The sequence below is a fragment of the Uloborus diversus genome, chromosome 8 (genome assembly GCF_026930045.1).
Source record: "Uloborus diversus isolate 005 chromosome 8, Udiv.v.3.1, whole genome shotgun sequence".
Lineage (NCBI taxonomy): Eukaryota > Metazoa > Arthropoda > Arachnida > Araneae > Uloboridae > Uloborus > Uloborus diversus.
This window is the reverse complement of record NC_072738.1, coordinates 102,090,921-102,111,064: the sequence shown is the minus strand read 5'-3', so window position 1 is coordinate 102,111,064 and position 20,144 is coordinate 102,090,921. Positions and strand designations below refer to the sequence as shown.

Sequence of the window (20,144 nt, the reverse complement as noted above, 5' to 3'; positions counted from 1 at the left end):
GTTAATAGTTTTCACGATAATTTTAAATTGTAGAAGAGGAAGTTTTTTGAGGATGATTGAAGGAGTATGATTATGTAAAGCCTAATTTACATGGTTAACCTGATACAACCTATTCATACTAAATAGTTTGTAGTAAATATTCCTCACAAAGAATCCATCGAATAAACGTTTATTATAACGTTGAAGACAACCAAAGTGAAAAGCAAAATAGTCAAATAAATCAGGAGGTGCCTATCCCCCCACGCCAAGAACGCTCGCGCACAACCCCAAATACTGTAGAGCCCCTCCTAAGAGTTAAGATTTCCAAAAAATGAAAAAATTCCCTTCAAAGTACTCTCTCTAAAAATTCAAAAGTCTCAGTTTGGGCCATGACTTTCCTCTCGTGGGCTAAAAGTAAGGGATTGAGAATCAAACTAAACCATCCGTACTTGGTGTCCGGAGTTGGAGTCGAAGGCTTTAAAATTCTAAGAGTCGGAGACGGCCATTTTACCTCTGAGTCAGTCCTCAACTCTACCTGGGCTACGGAGTCAGACTGAGTTTGGAATAAAAGAGATGGAGTCGGAGGCTTTGAAACTGCAGGAGTCGGGTCAAAGTCGAACAACCTACCCCCTTTTGACTCTGCAGCCGTGCATATACTGAAGATCAGGATTATCTCTTGTAACAATATCGATTAATCATTTTTCGAATAGTTCATTCAACTTTATTGGAATTGTTTTGAAACCCCCTTCAATCATATATTTTATTACTCCTTTACCAGATTGCTTTGAAAATTTCGTGTCGATGCTTTGCTTTATGTAACCTCTTTTGCCTTTTATGCTTTTCGTATTGTTTTTGGAAACTTATTCTTATGCACTTGTTTTTATGCAAAATTTTTTTGAAACCTATAATTGTCCAAAAATTATTTAAAACTTTTATAAGTTTTTATGATTTTTAAGATTTTATATGTACAGACAGGCACTGACGCAACTGGAAGATTTCGTTGGGCGGAGACGGGATTCGGTTACAACAAGACAAAAGTTTCTCCTTGGGGGGAGGGGATAGTAATGAGGGCCTTTCCATGTATGTAATTAACACTATAGGATTGGCAATATAGCTTCAAATCAAGTGTGCTGGTGGCAGGAGCATGCACAGAAATTTTGGGGCCCGTCACAAATAACTTTTCCGGGAACCCTCCATATTGTTTACCCATATATTTCACCCCTAGTTTTAAAAATATTGGGCCCCCTTCAAGCTCAGGCCCTCCCTTCTCCCCCTTCCCTGTGCGCGCCCCAGGCTGGTGGGGCTGAGCCCCAATCTTTCCTCGCTGTGCCCTTGAATCCAGCATTCCTTTGACTCCTATTGCTATAAAATTTTATGTTGATAAATCATCAGTTTCTCATAACAAAATTTTACCCAATAATAGTCTTTATCCTACTCAAATATTTTCTAAGTAAGAGTGTTTCTAAAATGAAAATAAAATGAAGCCATCTTCTATTTTTATTTTTGAATTGAGTTACTGTACTTTCATAGCGAGCAAAATTTGTTTACGAAAATTTATTATGAATTTATTTTATTTTTAGTTGGAAAATATCGGTGAGTTTTCGCGCAATTTATCAGCATGACAACTGCGATAAAGGGCATGGCACTCAATCCTCCACCTGTCGATAAGCTGATTGTTGTTTGTTCATCACTTGAAACGAGCTGATGTTTGCATCACATGACTTCCTTTTACTCCAGTTTAATGTCATTTCCTCATTACTGGAAATTTTAATGTGATTCAATAGTTTACTCTCTAAATATCACCAACAGTGCCCAAATGGAAACAGATTAAAAAAAAAAAAAAACGCCAAATTTGTACCAAAAGACTGCCGATATAACGCCAAGTGTCCGCCAAATTATAACACCATTTGAGTTTGCATCGAAATTAACAATGATTTCCTCCCCAAAAAGGAGCAAAAGACCCCTTTTGAAACACCGGAATGCAACTAAAACGGGAGGTGCACAACTAGACCCCACTAGGGGTCTACGTACCAAATTTCAACTTACTAGGACTTACCGTTCTTCAGTTATGCGATATACATACGCACATACATACGTACATACAGACGTCACGAGAAAAGTCGTTCTAATTAACTCGGGAATCGGTATTATGGATATTTCGCGTGTCTATACGTTTTTAGGCATTTATCCACGTGTGGTCGAGTCGAAAAAAACTCATTATTCATTTGGGGGTGAGTAAAATGAAAATTAAGGTCGATTTTTGAGTGAAAATTTTTTCGCGAATACAATACTTCCTTTTTTGTAAAAGGAAGTAAAAAGAGACTTCCACTAAAACTACGTAATATAAAACACGTTTTAAAACTGATGTGGTCATAAGTTGAGCTATTTTAAAACGTTTTAACGCCCCCAATATTGGACTTATTTATTTATTTTGTCACTTATAAAAATAGTTTAGTTCAACTAAATTTTTTTCCGTAACAAAAGGAGATTCGTGTTTGAAGTTGAACACAGTGTTCATTTACCGTGGGCAAAATAATGAAGAAACGGTGGTCATCTTACGAAAATTCATTCCAATCCCTCTGTGAAAAATAAATAAATGAAATTTATTTCATAAGTCGTCGCATCTATGTAGTGAAAAATACATGTATGTAAAATTATACACATGTATGTATGCATAAATCAGGTATTTTAGTCGAATTTTCAAATGAAAGAGAGAGACTCCCCTATATTAATCATCCAGTTTTATACAAATTCTTAACAACGGCTGACGTTTATTCTGCAAAATTGCACCAATAATCCAAAATTTAATAAAATAGTAAATAGAGAAACATTTCCATTATTGCCATGGGACGTCATACAATCAGTCCGTATGGACTTTGGTGATTCAACTAAAGCTCCAGGGCCTGATAATAGTTATCCAAAAATTTTAGTTGAATGTGCAAATTAATTAGTGGATGCTATTTTGAATATTTTCAATGCTTCTTACAACTCAAGGACAGTGCCAGAGATCTGGAAGCTAGCAAACATAACGCCGCTCTTGAAGAAAGGGTTTAGGCTAGTAAGGGGACTTTCAAATATAGATTACTAGAGGCCCGTTCCGACCTAGTTCGGGTTAAAATAACTATCTGTCTTAAATAAATATTATAAAGGTACTTCTTGATTTAAAAATTCATTGTAAGCAACTTTTTTTGTTTCGTTTTTATAAGATTTAAAACCTCATTTGATGTACCTCATTTCCAGATCAAGAGAGACCAACATATAATTCAAACACAATACCCGCTGAACAATATAATCTTCCTTTTGCAGTACGTATGGTATAGTTGTACGTTTGTTGATGGTGATGGCAAAAGAAATTTTCATTAGATATTGTAATCATTTAAATTGGAAAAGGAAATATACAGGGATTATGGGGATGCAAGAATTATGAGCCAACAGATCAGCTGCTGGTACTGTAAGAACAATACTCGAAATCATATTATTCCTAAGTGAATTTAACTGGGGTTGAATTCTATTGAATAATTTAGACAAATATAAGTTGCGCAATAAAATTATTGGGATATTGCCTTTAATTTTAAAATCATTAAGAGAAGTCCTAAGGAGTACCCTATTGGAGAAATTCACAAAATTGTCCGTTTCTTCTTGTTAAACATACGGAGTCTTTCTGGAGGAGATATTCGAAGTAGTTTAAAGTACGGAATAGTCAGTATTTATACCTCTAAGTAAAGTCCCGGCACTTCCATAAAAAAACATTGCAAAAGTCTGTTGATTGATTTTTGGATAGTGTTGAACTTATTAATTTTTCCAGTTCCACCGGGTATGCCGATCAACATTAGTTAATGCTCCTGGTTTTCAGATACCAATTATGTTTTAATAGAACTTGTTCCGTTGATTCTCTGCGGCAATAACAAAATGTCCACTATTGAGTGTCTGCTTCATTCACAAATTTTGCCTTTAGTTTTTATATTACTTGAATTAAACGACAATCAAAGTATTTCTGCTGACGCTCTCTCTGCAATAGGTCGTCACAGATATATTTTAAAAATATTTGCCATAAAGCAATAAGTTATAAAAGCTGACTTAAAAAATAAAATAATTGTAAACAATTCTCTGAGTTTAGGAGCGGAGTCAGAAAGTTACATGTATCAACTCAGGTTAGTTTCCAATGTTCCTCGTCGTCTATAAAACAGAGTTCTTTATATTCTGCTTGATAGGTTGGCAGGATCTTTAACTGTTAAACGTCTTTGGAAATATGTAGGACCACGAAAATGTTCCAAATGAATTCTTATGTGACAAAATTCAGATTAGCTATTAGAATGAATATTGTATATTCTACTAAGAGGTGAGTCTTTTTCAATCCCGGGATACCTTTCATCCTCATGTACTCGTTTTCTTTTGGAAAAAATGTTTTTTTTTCATATGCTTCCATTTTTGCTTTTGTACTTTCTTTCTAATAGGATATTTGTGAGCTACATTAGTTTAGTATTTGCTTTTTAAATGCTTTAAGACGGTCATCATGAAGATTAGTTCTGCAAATAATTTTTATTTATTTTTCCTCTTTGTCAACTTCTTTCCTATCCAATGTTTTTTGTTCGTTGTTGTTTTAACTCGTAACTTTGAAAGTACGATAATTGTGTGCAATTACTCTTTCAGTTGAGAATTTTCTAAACTCAATTTACTTAATTGAATTCATTAGCAGATGTTTCTAATTTCGATTTTAGTATGAATCAAAAATCTTAAAGGATAGCCCGAAATGCAAGCAAAATTACACCTTTTAGAAACACGGATTATTATCGCCTATTTACTCTACGTGAATTCAAAAACTAGTTTGCCCGAAGCGAATCTAAGTTTTATTTCATTTAATAAAATTTTGAAGCGTAAACATTCTGTGACTCAAAATGGTTCTTAATGCCCTAGGCTAATAGAAGGCCTACATATATATATATACCTTATCCTCAACTGCCCCAAATACACGTAAACTTTTGGTGATTCTCATGCTAGCGTCCCTATCCCTCAGCATTCATATAGAAGAGAACCTTTAACCAGTCTCTCATTGAGGATGCGGAGTTTTCGGAGTTCGTTTTTACGTATGTAAGAACAAAACAGTGCAAAACAAAAACCGGTAACGAAGACTATTGGTTTTGAAAACAGTATAATTACATATGCGCATAATTTATAGCCTATGTCACTCAGTAAGAATGAATCTTTCATGTAGTGAAAGAATTTTTCAAATAGTTGCAGTGATTCCGGAGATTAACTCAAACATATAAACAAACAAAAATCCGCTCTCTCTCTTTATAATATTAGTATAGACAATTGTATGCATAATTTATAGCCTGTGTCACTTTGCAAGAATGTGCCTTTCATACAATAAATGAATTTTTTGAAAAAGTGCACTGATTCCGGCGATTACCTGGAATATACAAACTTACAAAGTAAACCCCCTTTCTTTATAATATTAGTATAGATGAAAAACTCCCTCTCTTTATAATATTAGTATAGATGAAAAACTCCCTCTCTTTATAATATTAGTATAGATGAAAAACTCCCTCTCTTCATAATATTAGTATAGATGAAAAACTCCCTCTCTTTATAATATTAGTATAGATGAAAAACTTCCTCTCTTTATAATATTAGTATAGAGGAAAAGCCTCAAAGGATATCCCGAAATGCATGTAAAATCGGAACTTTTAGAAACAGAGATTAATATTGGCAAGCTGCACTAATTGAATTCAAAAGCGAATTTGCTCGAAGCAAATCTCAGTTACATTTCGTTAAAAAAAATTTTGGTACATAAACACTGTGCGATTCTAAATGGTTTTGCTATATCCACGGCGAATGGTATGCCATATACCTTATCCTCGGCAACCTCACATATATGTTAAAGTTTGACGGTTCTTATATGCTGAGACCGTGAACTTTTTTTTTCTTCGAGTTGTTTCCATCTTTCAGCGTTCAACTCAAAGAAAACATTCAACTGTTTTGTGAGTGCAAAGGCGGAACAATCGGTGCATGTGTTTACATGTGTGGCGTAGACAAACTATTGGTTTAAAAAAATAGTGTAAATACATATATTCATAATTTATAGCCTATGCCACTGAGTAACAATGCACTTTAATATAGTGAAAGAACTTTTCAAATTGCTGCAATGGTTCCGGAGATTACCTCGAACATATAAACACAAAAATCCGCTCTCTCTCTTTATAATATTCGTATAGATGATGCTAGACTTAAAAGTCTTAATATGTATAGCTTGGAGCAAAGGTGAGTCAGGGGGGATATGATTCAGTTGCTTAAATTTATCAATATGAAATATATTAATGGATTAAATTTTTGCACAGGAAGCAGGATGAGGGGTCATCGTTTTAAGCTATTCAAATCTCGAGCTAATATGGAAATAAGGAAAAATGATTTCTTTAGTAGGGGGTTGTGAACACTTGGAGCAGCTTACCGGAAGAGGCTGCAGTGAGTAAGGGGGTAGATAGCTTTAAGACGGCCATTGCTCTTCATTGGGAACCAGTAAACTGAATAGAACCAGCCTAGCTGCGATGGTCGTCCAGAGCCTGTTGCTAGTCGTCACATTTGTATTTGGTTCTTCGCTTTTTCAAAATTTTTTGACCTGTTCTTTCGTAGTTAAAAAAATGTTTAGCCTTGCTCCATTCCTCAGAAACAAGGAAACCAGGTCGTTTAGAATATCTGGGGGAGAGGGGAGTAATGACCTCACTCTTGACTTTGAAAAATCGATGTTTTTACACATAAGTGGGCACTGTTTCTGTTGTTTTCTGATAAAGTTTGTACTGAGTACTCTTTGCCTCAGAAAAATTCCAAATTACGAGTCGAACGAAACATTTCTAATCAAATTTATGGCACTCTCAAAACCACTGTTTATTTTCTAGCGGAGTGAATTGCAAGATCTCGTTGTAAATCTGAAGATTTTAAACGTGTCATTACAAAAAATGATGAGTTTTAATTACCTAAAACACACAAGAACACACGGTAAACATAAAAACATTTAATTTTCAAGTTCAAAAAACCTCCTCGCTGTGCCACTGAACACATTATTAGTTATGTGTGTCCATGTGTTCGAAATAGTCAGTGATATTACCATGCTGAAGTTTATTCTTCTCGAGGCTCGAGGTCCCAGAATCTGGGATTTGCGGATTATCTTTTACGTAAGTTCTCAGACAATATCTGTTATATAAGTTTTTCAAGCAATGCCTTCAAGTTTCTGAAATTTCTTCAGCCATAAAGCATTAGTTCTTCCATGAAAATGGTGCGCTTGACATTATTTTGATAAAACTGATAGATATTGCAAGTTTCAAGGATGTAGGTAATACGGGGTTTAATGTTTGAGCATCGCATTTTGCAGCATCTCTTTATAAAGAAATGCACCGAACATTGAGAGATAGATTGCCATGCAGACATCCCTGTGAAATACGTGTTTTAAGGACCTGTCCTTACCCAAGAAAGTTAAAAAACTGAGTGTAAAGAAATTTATTATTATAAAGGAAAGTGTGAAGTCTTGGATTACTAAATAAAATGATGGGCCGGAGTGTCGGTACGTATGTTCTTAGCCTGCATTTTGCATTTTTAATTAATAGAGTAAAATCCCAATCAGTCCATATCTTATTTATAGTTTTGCTTCCTAATCAATGGTGGCTCGTTTTCTGTCCTTTCGGATGAATCCTAACATGCATCTCTCCACGCTTTTCTAGGTTGTTTGAAGTTTTCATAGTTTTGTCCGTTAGCCCAAGTTTTCGAAGCATAAGTTATTACAGGCAAAATACAATAAATAAAATATACTCTTTTCAAATAGTTTAGGAAGCCATTTTTAACTGTAGTATTAATTATTCCTTCCGAATAGCTCTCCAGGCAGGCTGTAGTTTCTTCCGTGTAGGGTCTTTATCGTAATGACTTGTCCGACACATAGAAGCAGAAACAGCTCGACGTGCCTCAGTTTCTTGAAAAAGTCCGCAGACTATTCTTTAGTTGGGGGGGGGGGCTTACAATTTTTTAAAGAGAAAAAAATCTTGCGTTTCAGCAAACGAAGATTTGTACCGCATTTTCTGGGATATAACCCACAGTTGCATGTACTTGTAGTTTTTAAATTTAGCATCTTATTCTTAGATTTTTCTCGAAGCCGATTCAGATTGTACGATTAATCTAATATCGGATTGTCACACAGAATATTTTTGGGTTTTTATTTACGTCGCAGACTACTAAAGAAATTGCTGCTGCCGGATCACGATTAGGTATAACTGCACAGAGTGTCTTACTCGTCCATAGTAATAATGACTTTTTGTATAGAAATAAAAGAATACTAAAAAGTGCTGATACAACTTTTGTGCCTAAGCATAGCATCATCGGTTAATATTACGCAAAAAATTATTAGAGGGTTTCGGAGAAAAGGAAAAAAATATTGCGAAAAGTAAAAGCGTCACTTCCGTGCATTTTGAAAAGTTCTTCGAACTTTGAAAAAATTGGATGAAGGTTTTATTTTATTTTCTGCTCCGGATATCCTATTCGCGGAGAAAATGAAATCAAGGCACGAAATCTCTTTTGATGGGGATAAAGGATATAATACAACATTTCTTGAAAGATGAATCTTCTATTTACGTAAATAGTTCCACAACCATTTTCAAGCCAAAAGATAAATTTGAAAAGTAATAGCAAATTTTTAACATGAAAGGAGAATAAATTTTGTCTTCCTCGTTTTTTTTTTTGCACAAAATGTATGTTTCAAAAGGAGAAAATAAGTGTTTCAAATGGTGCGACTAATGCCTCCCCCCCCCCCCATAAAAAGACAATAAAAAATCGCTAGCTTCTGGGTTGTCCAACTTGTTGTACGACCTACGTTGTAATTTAGATTGCCTTAATTAAGTTTTTTTGTTTGATAGATTTTTATTTTTGGCGATTGTTATGAAAAATTAATGGATTCAATAAGAAGCTGTTCATAAATGACGTCGCACTTTTTTTCAACATTTTTAGCCCTCCCCTTGCATTGTCTGTCACAAAGTGTCACACTTCCTTCTTGCCATACGTCACACTTTTTTATAAGCATCTTCGCTTAAAGCGCTTAATGTCGCTTTCTTTCAGTCTGTTTCCTCCCTCGTGTAACAAACTCACAATTTCAAGAACTTCCCTCCCCTGTCAAAGCGTTACATCATTTTTGTGAACAGCCCCAAATTAAATAAATGAACATTTTTTGGGCATTCATTACAATTACCCGCGCGTATTTTAAGCGTTTGACATATGACAAGCGTTTTATTGTCCTTAACTTTTTTAAGGAATATGCGTTGATATTTCTGTATTTTGTTTAGTGTGTTCATTTCCCCCCCCCCCCTTTTTTTTTGTGAATTTTACTGAAACTTACTTTAAGAAAAAAATGTTACCTTTTGTTATCTCAATAACAAAAAAAAAAAAAGAATGTATTCTTTGTTTATTACTTCAATACAAAAAGATGAATGCATTCTTCGTTGAAATACGTTACAATTTAATCCATCTATTTTTTGACTGCATGCTGCAATGGATTTTAACACCATTTTCTTGATTCACTTTTTACTACATAACATCTAATAGATAATTATGATTGCGATGAATATTCACTTTTGATCGTTAAGAAAATGGAATGAAATAATGAATCCTATCAAGTGCATGGAAGGCAAGTTGAATTGAAAACTAGTATAAAGTTGAAGGTTATTTTGAGCAACATTACGTCTACTGCCGTGCTAAGCACAAAAGTCGTATCCGCACTTTAAATCAAAATTGAGTTACGGGCACTAGGAAGTTCCTTGTCACATATTTCACCTGAATACAACGTTTTATGGTCATATGCCAATAAGAAATATTTTTTAAAGAACTTCTTTAAAAAATTCCATCTTAATCGAATACATGGAGCCGTACAACTTTAAATGGCAATTTCTAATTTTGAACTCAGCTGCAGATACGACTTTTGCGCTTAGCACGGCAGAATAGTTATCACTAGACTTTTGATGCTAAGTAAGTTTAATAAAACTTTAAAGAAGTATTGAAAGATGAAGTCAAGTACAGTAAAGCCAAGAGTGGATCATGATTCTGGTTTTGGAGCGAATCATTTTAAAAATATGACAACACCAAAATTAAATGGTCCGTAATAGTAATATTTAAACAAATAGATGATCTGGGACGCCCGTACCCCCTCCCTCTAATTTTTGGAATAATTTTACGCTATCTTTGGTCGCTTTGGGGGGGGGGACATTGCCCTCTTGACCTACCCCTTAGATCCACGCTTGAGTAAAGTACCGTAATGCGTGGCTTTATACGTCAATTTATAACGTTACCATATCATTTGTAAGCACGGTAATGGTAAAGTACAGTCAAACTCGCTTTATAACGAGCGCAAAAGGACCACGATATTTGATCGTTAAAAACGAGGGCTCGTAAAAAAAAAATCCGTTTTTTTTTTTATATTTCTGCACAGTACCCAAGAAGTTGGTTATTTGCTTTGAACAGTCTTATTGGCTCTTTTTTTTTGTTGTTTTTGAGGAACATGTAGCCCGAAAAACATCGTCGTTTGCATCCGTGGCTTTTTAGAAGCCATTGAGTATGTCGAGGGCTGGTATTCTCAGGATTTATGTTTTATTTGTAACTTTCAGCTAAATTCAAAATTTTTATTGAATTTTTACAAAAATATTATAATCTTTTCTGAAGTGGAAATCAGCAAACATTTTATGAAATGCCCGCTTTAAACGGGGTTTGTTCGCTATGTTACCATAGATTGAACATTGTACCACCCAAATCTGTTTAATTTCTTCGCTAAATCCGAGTTCTCGTTAAATCAGGGCTCGTTATTAGCGAGTTTGACTGTATTTCGTTCGTACAACGCAAAGTTTCAGTTATACTTTGTTTTTCATCTTTCTAAAATCTCCATGCATTCTTTAACAGTCATTTTTTTTCTCGATAACCCTTCGGCAATTATGGTGGATACAGTCAAAAGTATTTTATAGGATTCAATAGATTGGTTTGACTAATGAACTGTTCAATATTCATAACCCCAATTCTTGTCTTTCAACATCAACGTTTTTCTATAACTGCTGCTCTGTTTTGCAAAAAGCAAAAAAAAAAAAAAAAAGAGATAAAAACACTGTCATGAAATCCGTTTTAAAGAATTGCCTGGAGTACAAGACTAACAAAAGTAAAACTGGTGAAATATTTGAACATTCTAGTTTCCTCTCTAAAAACCACTGACTGTGGGTTTTAGAGAGAAGATTAAATAGGAAGATGTAAGACACGACAATAGCTGCGCGAAAAGTTCGCTTCAACCTTTACTCCAACCCCCCCAACGTAAATAGTAGTAATACAGTAATATTATCTTTAAAAACTTTACTTGGACATAATTTTTTATTAGTTGGAGTAAAATTCTGAAAAATCAAATTTGATTATTGAATTTTTGATTGTACTCCTTTTATGCTTCGTTCGCCCTTTGAAAAACGTATGAATGGTGCTCAACTGCTATCAGGGAGATCACGGGAAGTCACTGTGACCTCCCAAAACTGTCCTTATTCGGCAAAGTTTGTCTGACAATTCGGCGAAATTATTAGCATTCGGCAAAACTTGGAACTCTATTTGGCAAAATTATCACCATTCGGCGAAATTTGAAGTTCCATTCTGCAAATTGAGAATTTCCGCTCTCAAAAAAATTTCAGTTCGTGGCGCTCCTGACGACATTTCTTTTTTCTTTTAAATATTTTATAAACCATTTAAAAGAGAGAGAGAGGGAGAGAGAAGAATAGACTGCGGTGCTTCTCCATTATGAGCTTCCTGAAGAAGTAAACATCGCTAACGATCTCGAAAGCGTGGATGAATTTCAAGAATCGTTTGACTTCCACCTTGCAAAACTCCAAGCACGGTCACTGAGCCCTGAAACGAAAAGCATGTCAGAGTCGTCCAAGCGATGCAGTTCAAGGTGAGGACAGCATAAAGAAAAGAGAAACACGATATAGAAATTTTCGTTCGATTTTTTTCTCCCCCGACACGTGGTTACATAACTTGGCTTGCGATGAGCATATCGAAACCAGTGCAAGATACGGAGTGGGAAAAGCATATTACAAAAGCCTTCACAAATAAAATTTTATAAAAAGTTGCCGAGCGTGTTTGCAAACGTGATCTTTTCGCAGTTGTGCGGCGTGTGATGAATTATGGTCTGAAGCAAGAGAATCATTTCACTTGCAGCGGTGTTTCAAAACGTTTGAATTGCCTTGCTTTTTAGAAACATAGCCGCCGGTGTTTCTTAGGCTAGATCAGCCGGTTGAGGCAGTGTTACCATATTTAACACACCATATTTAACGAAATTTCTTCAAATTATAGATCCTCTTAAGGGGAGAAGTAGATTGCCGATCCTTTTTGAAAGTTCTTTGAAGTGTTGAGGTAGTCTGAACAGTTTATGAACACTCCCCTGTGAATGACTACCTGTAGCTCATTTTTTATTTAAAATCAAGTTTCAGCAGTTATTTCTTCGTTGAAGTGGCAACAGTGTTTCCTTCTTGCAATTCCAAAAAAAAAAAAAAAAAAAAAGAAAACGACTGTAGTTGGGGCAAACTTAACCTGGAAATGTTGTACTGCTGTGATTAGGATCTGCGTAGCCTTCACGATGCTTCCAGTTTAGGTTTGCCTCAACTATAGAAGACTCTAATTGTTCACTGGTTAGTAAATCTCCAGAGTGGAAATGTTTTCTATTCGTTAGTGTCGAACAGAAGGCAATTTATTAGTCACCACTCTCTTTTATCTAGTCGCCAGTTTTTTTTCTTTGTGATGCATGACTGAACGACAAATTAGCTCTTAAATTGCTTCGAAAGAATAAAAATTATCAATTTAAATGAAGGTTAATATAAATAATTATTGGCCTTAACATTAATGGTATAATCAAGTGTTACTAATGGCAAAGGAAAATCACTTCATTTTTAAAGGCATGTTTTATAACAACCTAGAATTACATGAAATACACCGCCAGCTCAGTCATTTCTAGCTGAGGACTGCAGTTTCGTGCTTATTAGCACTCATCAACCCGGCATAGGAAAGTGACTGAGCTGGAGGTGGAAAACCTCTATTGTTATTCACGCTTTCATTCATAATTTCACTCATTCATAACTTATTACTTGAGATCAAAAAAACCTTTTTAAAGTAATAAAACTCTGTTCATCATGCCGTAGTGCTCATGTTGAAGACATGTTGTTGGGTTAAAATTTCTCTGGAGAAAGATGGGAGTATTGTGTAACACAGATCGGTATGGGAAAAGAGTCGACTGGGTGGCGAATGATACTGATGTTTTTAGTCGCCACTTGTTTTTGCTGAGGCGCCAAGTGACAAGTGTGACCACTAATCTTGATTTTCATTGGTTACACGTGTTTTATTGGATTTCAGCACAGTTTCTACTTACTGTTGCCCCCCCCCCTACCCCCAAGAAACGAAGTACTAATTTAAGAAAGTTCTCTTGGACTTTAAAAAATAATTACTCAAACTAATACAATGTATTTATTGTTGTGTACTAATTGCTATACTTTTTAACGATGTTACCAATTTTTGAAAATAAAACCGTGCTTAAGTGATCATTTGTTGGTCACATCATCCTATCTAGACTTTCAAGAACATTTAGCAGAAGAAATTTTTAATCAAAGTAAAAATCGATTGAATATTAAGCCATTGTCTAGTTAGAAATTGTTTAAGCTCATTTAATATTTTGACAATAACAGATCCCCCCTTTCAGTCAAACCCATATTTTCAATGTTGATCATACAAAGTTTTCTCTGGTATAAAAGTAATTCTTTTGATTTCTTTATTTTTTTTTTATTTATTTTTTGTTTATTGTACTTGAAAAGATTGCTGCAAGGAAACGTGAAAGCATCCAATGCAGCACTGCTTTCAGAAGTTAAAATAAAAACAGCATAAATGAAAAACAAAAAGATAAGAAAAGGAAAAAGCACAACACACTATTTTGTATTCGCATGTTGTAACGGAAATATTGAAAGAAAAGTCAATAAGATTAAAACCAAACAACACTTTCATAATCGTACTTCAGGCTAACTAGACGACTTTTTTTTGTATACTTGGTATAAGCTTAACCTCAGTTTTCGAAAGGCTATTTGCTACAAGAGTATTCCCAAGGATATTGTTCGAAAATTTAACAGCCTTGATTCATTAACTGCTTCATTTAATGTACCATTTGCAGCCTTGGTACATTGTAAAATATCAAGGCAAGGTTGCACAATGTATTTATGTACTTTATCGTTATTTACCTATTTTAATGTAATTAATTCCATTTCTTACGACAGCATGATCCAACTTTTAGTTACCCGAGGACCAATCAAACATTAGTATAAGAATGTGAGGACCAGAAACATTCCAGAAAGAAAGATAATTGCATATTTCGTTCAAAAACTATTACTTACGTTTGTGTTTGAAGAAGTTGAGTATACGACCTAAATACCTCTTGATTGTACCGTCGAGAAAGCAATACAATGCAGTGATGATACACGTTTAAAACTGCCCTTATGTAAGTTTATGAATGATTTAGCAATATTCTTATGTATGTTCATGAATAACCACAGGGGAAATAAAGATTGTATGTTGCTGGCAAAGTAAATGTTTAAGTTTCGAGGTAATGCTACTTAAGGTTTGTTAAAGTACATACATATTGAGCAGATTGAACGATTTTTTTCCAACGTTAAATAAAGTAAATTTTCCTCTAAGAAGGACATGGGCCAACAAAAACGAATAAGTTTTGAACTCATAAAAACTATAGTGAAGCTCACGTTTCAATGTTATTGATTCCCTGAACTGCATATTTTAATGATATCGAGATCACCACCATCGATTTGATTCTCAAGTCTAGTACTAGTAGGTTATGTTTCATTCATAGTCAAAATATGGATGAAATCTGTTTTTACACCTTGACGGTCCATACGTTTTTACCGATGCAAAAATCCCATTTATTCCACCTAAACAAATCCAAGAAATAATCTGAGTCATCAGCACCTAAACCGTTTTGTTCCAAACACGCACGCATTTAGAAAACAGTTTACTCGGGTCGAAATGTTAATTCAAAATATGCTATACGCTACTTTTAGATTTAGCATAACAAATTCGAATCTACGAATCTTAAGTAATGTAAGGCATGGAAAGGGGGGTGAATGGCCTGATGGAATGTGACAGTAGCTGATGAGCAAGTAGGGGTTTTACTTTTTTGTTGCTATTTTTATTGCTAATGTAAGTATGTTTATATAATTATCATTAACACGTAACGTAATTTTTGTAGATCTAGTACGTCCCGGTTAATAAATAGCCTCTGCTTTCCAAATTTTAATACTAATAATTAAGAATTAAATATAAAAAATCAATAGAGATTTTTAAAAAGTATAGGGTCTGGTGGGGGAAAGTGGTCAATGGGGTAAAGTGGTCATACGTCAAATAAATGGCTATAGCTTGGAAATAAACGTTCGAATGAATGTGAAACTTTTATTTTAGAGTAAAGCAGTTAGAAACTACATTTTGAATACAAAATTTTACAACTGGAAAAATTTTATTTGGTAAAAAAAAATATTTTGCGTGAACATGAAAAATTTTAAAATCTAAACACCTATTTTAACATCCTTGGGAAATTTTGTTTGTTAGAATTAGGAACAGATTGACTGTACAAGAAGCTTCCTACATTTCTCAAGAACTCTTACTCATTAGCAGTTAGCTGAATCTATTTTAGATAATTTTTTAGAACAATTTAAGTAAGATGGGGTAAAGTGGTCATAATATTAGGCTTAACGAATATTGTTCTTCTAATGTCACTTAATCTTTAGGTATAAGGCAGATACAAATTAAATATTAATTTTACTCAATATGTATTGTTTTTACAGTAAACGAGGTTAAATATACGAGTATATGCGTATATATATATATACGCATGTATACTCGTGTAGACATGTACATAGACGTATTCACATAAATGCGCCAATAAATACATATATGGGTATCTGCAAATATTTTTTATCCACACAGCTATACATTCTACTATACACGTATATGCTCGCTTAAACTCGTATATATAAGAACACTTATATACTCAGGTAGACACGTATATACGTGTACGTACTCGAGTAGACACTAACATACAAGCATATGATATAAAAGTGTACAGGTTGAGTTTGCATTCTTGAGCAAATTAATAAAAGGTGTTAGAGGAGAGGAGAAGAAGTAAGAGTTAATAAGGAACATATGGTCACAAACACAATGCTGACGCGCTACATGCACGCAAAGTGAGAAATTGATGGATGCAAAAAAGTCATAAATTTTTATATATATATATATATATATATATATTACACAAATGCAATTTTACACAACATTTTAGGACTTAAGAAAGTTTTAAACCGATTGATGAAATTTACGGCCTTTAGTTGAAAAACATCATGCGTCGCATTTACAGATCCCTCTCTGTTGCAAAAACGAGACTTTTGAAAATTTTTCATCAGCCGCTGCGCCTTTGTTGCGATGCGTGTATTAGAGCTACTACGGACTGTAACTTTCAACAACTGCTCTAAATATTTCTTAAAAACTAAAATGTTAGGTAAAATCATCTGTGTGCAACAAATTTGTGCCCTGCTTTGCCTCCTGGCTTTGTGTGCATGTAGCCCGTCAGTGATTATAACTTCCTTATGATTCTTTGCTTCTTATCTTTCTTCCTCTTATCTTTCTATCCTCCCCTCTCACACCCCTTTGATTTTTGCCCAAGAGCTTAGATTCACTCTGTAGGCTGACATGTATATAAGCGTATATTCTCGTGTACACATACATATACTGGTGTATACACGATAATGTACGTATATACGTCTATACAGGTATATAATCGTGTGTACACGTGTACATGTGTATATACTCGTGCTTCCATATTATATATACGTGAGTAGACACACAGACGCACTGGATGTATCCACGAATTAACTCGTGTACACCCGTATATGGATGTACGTACACTTATATATGCGTATATACTTCTAATATACACATATATACTCAAGTATGCACGTATTTTCTCGAGATACAAGTGCATACGCGCATATGATGTTCGTTTATACGCGTATATACTCGTATATACACGTGACACGTACATATACGTGACACGTATATACATGTGATACGTATGTACTCATGTAGACACGTATAGACTCCTGTAGGTAATCAAGTATACATGCTTATATACTCGTATTTATACGTATATACTTGAGTAGGCACGTGCATGCATGTATCTGATGTATACATGTATCTACTCATATAGGAACGTGTTTACTCGTGTATAACACAACACGTATATACTCGTGTACACATGTACTCGTGAATATACTTGTAATTATAAAAACAACTGAAATATACAAGTATTAGGGTTTTTTATAATGGTTTTGCTACTATTTTTAACTATGACCACTTTACCCCATGCTATGACCATTTTCCCCCACCCCATGGGGTAAAGTGGTCATAAAAACATAGGGAAAAGAAAGTTCTATAAAACTACTAAAATCAATATTTTTCTTCCTAAAATTTAATGTACCGTGTTCTTTAATAATGCAATGTAAAATAACAACAAAAAAAGTTGAAGTGTTTAAAGAATTTGTTGCATTTATTATCCATCTAAGTTGAAAACATACGATTTTATGACCACTTTACCCCACCAGACCCTATAGGTGAAAATTCTAAGAGTCTTAACATTAATAGAATGATTTTTTTAACAACCAATAGCTCTTTGTGTAACTTTATTTCCAACCGAATTTTCGTTTTCCTTTTGCCATATCGAGTAGATCCTACAGCTTTGCTGTAAATACTTTGTTTAGCACAATGTAAACTCTTTCTACTTCAGTAGTATAAAACTCAACATAACGGCCCAATGAGCGATCGGCAAGCGGATGATGGGACACACTTCATTGAAAAGAAAAGAAGAAAATGTTTGTATCGTAACCAGGACAAGTTGTTTTCCTTGCATTGAGTGTGCTGTTGTAAAGAAACGTTTTTTATATGAAATGTAGTAGGGGAAACTTCAAATATATATATATGTTACCGTTAAAGTATAAAATCCGTTATTTTATAGAATACCTAGTTATTTCATGGAATAACTGGTCGTGTCCGTTCAAGTGCAAAACTCTCTTGTATTTCATAGTTTAACTAGTTATTTCATGGAATAACCATCTGCAGCCCGTTAAAGTAAAATAATCTACATCATATATCTTGCACGACAAATACATGTACCTTTCACCATTACTGCATTTATGGACTATTCCAGGCCATACGTGTCAACCCAGTGTGTCAAAAAAAAAAAAATGTTTTTGTTTTAGAAATAATCTTTTTAATTCCAAGTGTCATTTTAGTAATCCTTGTTGTAACAAATGATTTTATGGTACATTTCCATAAATATCATTTATACGCTGCATAAATTAGATAAATTGGTTCTTTTTCATTTTAATTGTCTATCATTAGTTTATTTATAGAATACCTAGTTATTTCATTTTAGATAAATTGTTTATTTTACACTTTAACTGTCTCTCATTAGTTAATTTATAGAATACTTAGTTATTTTATAGAATAACTAGGTATTCTATAAAATAACTGCATTTATATATATATATATATATATATATATATATATATATATATATATATATATATATATATATATATATATATATAGTATATATATATATATATATATATAAGTATATATATATATATATATATATATATAAGTATATATATATATATATATATATAAGTATATATATATATATATATATAAGTATATATATATATATATATAAGTATATATATATATATATATATATATAAGTATATATATATATATATATATAAGTATATATATATATATATATATATATATATATACTTGTCATTTTTGTGCAGCTACGATTAAACTCGGAATATATCAGTTAATAGATGGATTCTGGAAAAAGAACAAAAAAATCCTTGCTGACTTGCACAAACAGAAAATTTATTAGGAAACTAGCAAAAAATATAATTATAAAAATTAATTCAAATTCAAGAAATAAAATAATGTTTTACTGTTTGTGGAACTTCGTAGCACAATCATCCACCCAAAGAGATGGCTTCTCTTTACAGGTTGGACAGAAATAACGCGTTTCTAGCCGTTTTTTTTTTTTTTTTTTTTTGCCCGGGTACATATCATTGAGTAGAGATAAATGGAGGGATGAAGACTTTTAGTCGTGAAGGAAAGACCCCAAGTCACGAGATAGATTTTAAAGAAAAGCAAAAAATGTCAACCATTCGTCGTTGTTAAGCACGTGACTTGAGCTCTTTGCATAAGCTTTTGCTTAGCCAATGATTAGACATGCTCCCTTCATTTACTAATACCTGCTCTAAAGTACATATGCGACATGGCATTGTCGGACGCTGTTTTTTTTTTCGGTAGATGGTTTCATTTTTTATGCTTTTTAGTGATAACTATGCACTAGAATAAGAGTTTTTAATAATGTGATTAAATCAAACTGTTATTTTGGGCCGTATATCTGAAAATTGCCGTGGCAGTTAACGTGATAACAGCAGTAGGTTAACAGTTTGAATACATAAAAAAAACCGTTTTTTTTAATTTAAAAAAATGGCAACATCAGTTTGTGCGCAATAAGAGTACGTAAAATAAATACGTTTAATTAGCTTTTGTTATACTTGCCCTGCCGTCGGTCAATTTTGGGATTTGTAATTTTGTCAAATAATGCGGATGTGCCTGGAACTTAATGGCTGGCGATTTGAAAACTTACATTAATTAGCTGTTTATATTTGGTCGCAAAAGTTTAATTTTTTAAACCTTTCTGTATCATTATTTTCGCGAACCCTCTTTGAACCTTTCGCGAACGTATTGGGGTTCGCGAACCACCGGTTGTGAAACGATGCAATATAGTTTATAATGTTACGTAACGCGCCATTCAATAAATTGTATAAAAATATGAAACGACTTACCTTCTAACGCTTTTGTACGGCAAAACGTCAGACGTACGCTAAATTCTTGTAAGTGCTATTTAAATGTTTAATACCGCTATTGTTTCTGTATCCACTGGTTAGAATACTAGTATATCTTCGCAGAAGCTGAATAAAAGCATATTCACGTTATCCATAAACGTATGGAA

General features: G+C 33.7%; 1 protein-coding gene across 3 annotated transcripts in view; it reads left to right on the top strand.

Moving 5' to 3' along the window:
• Window positions 1–20,144, top strand: part of LOC129228277 (NAD kinase-like) — a 137,905-nt gene that overhangs the window by 59,400 nt on the left and 58,361 nt on the right. The gene's annotated exons all lie outside the window — the stretch shown is intronic.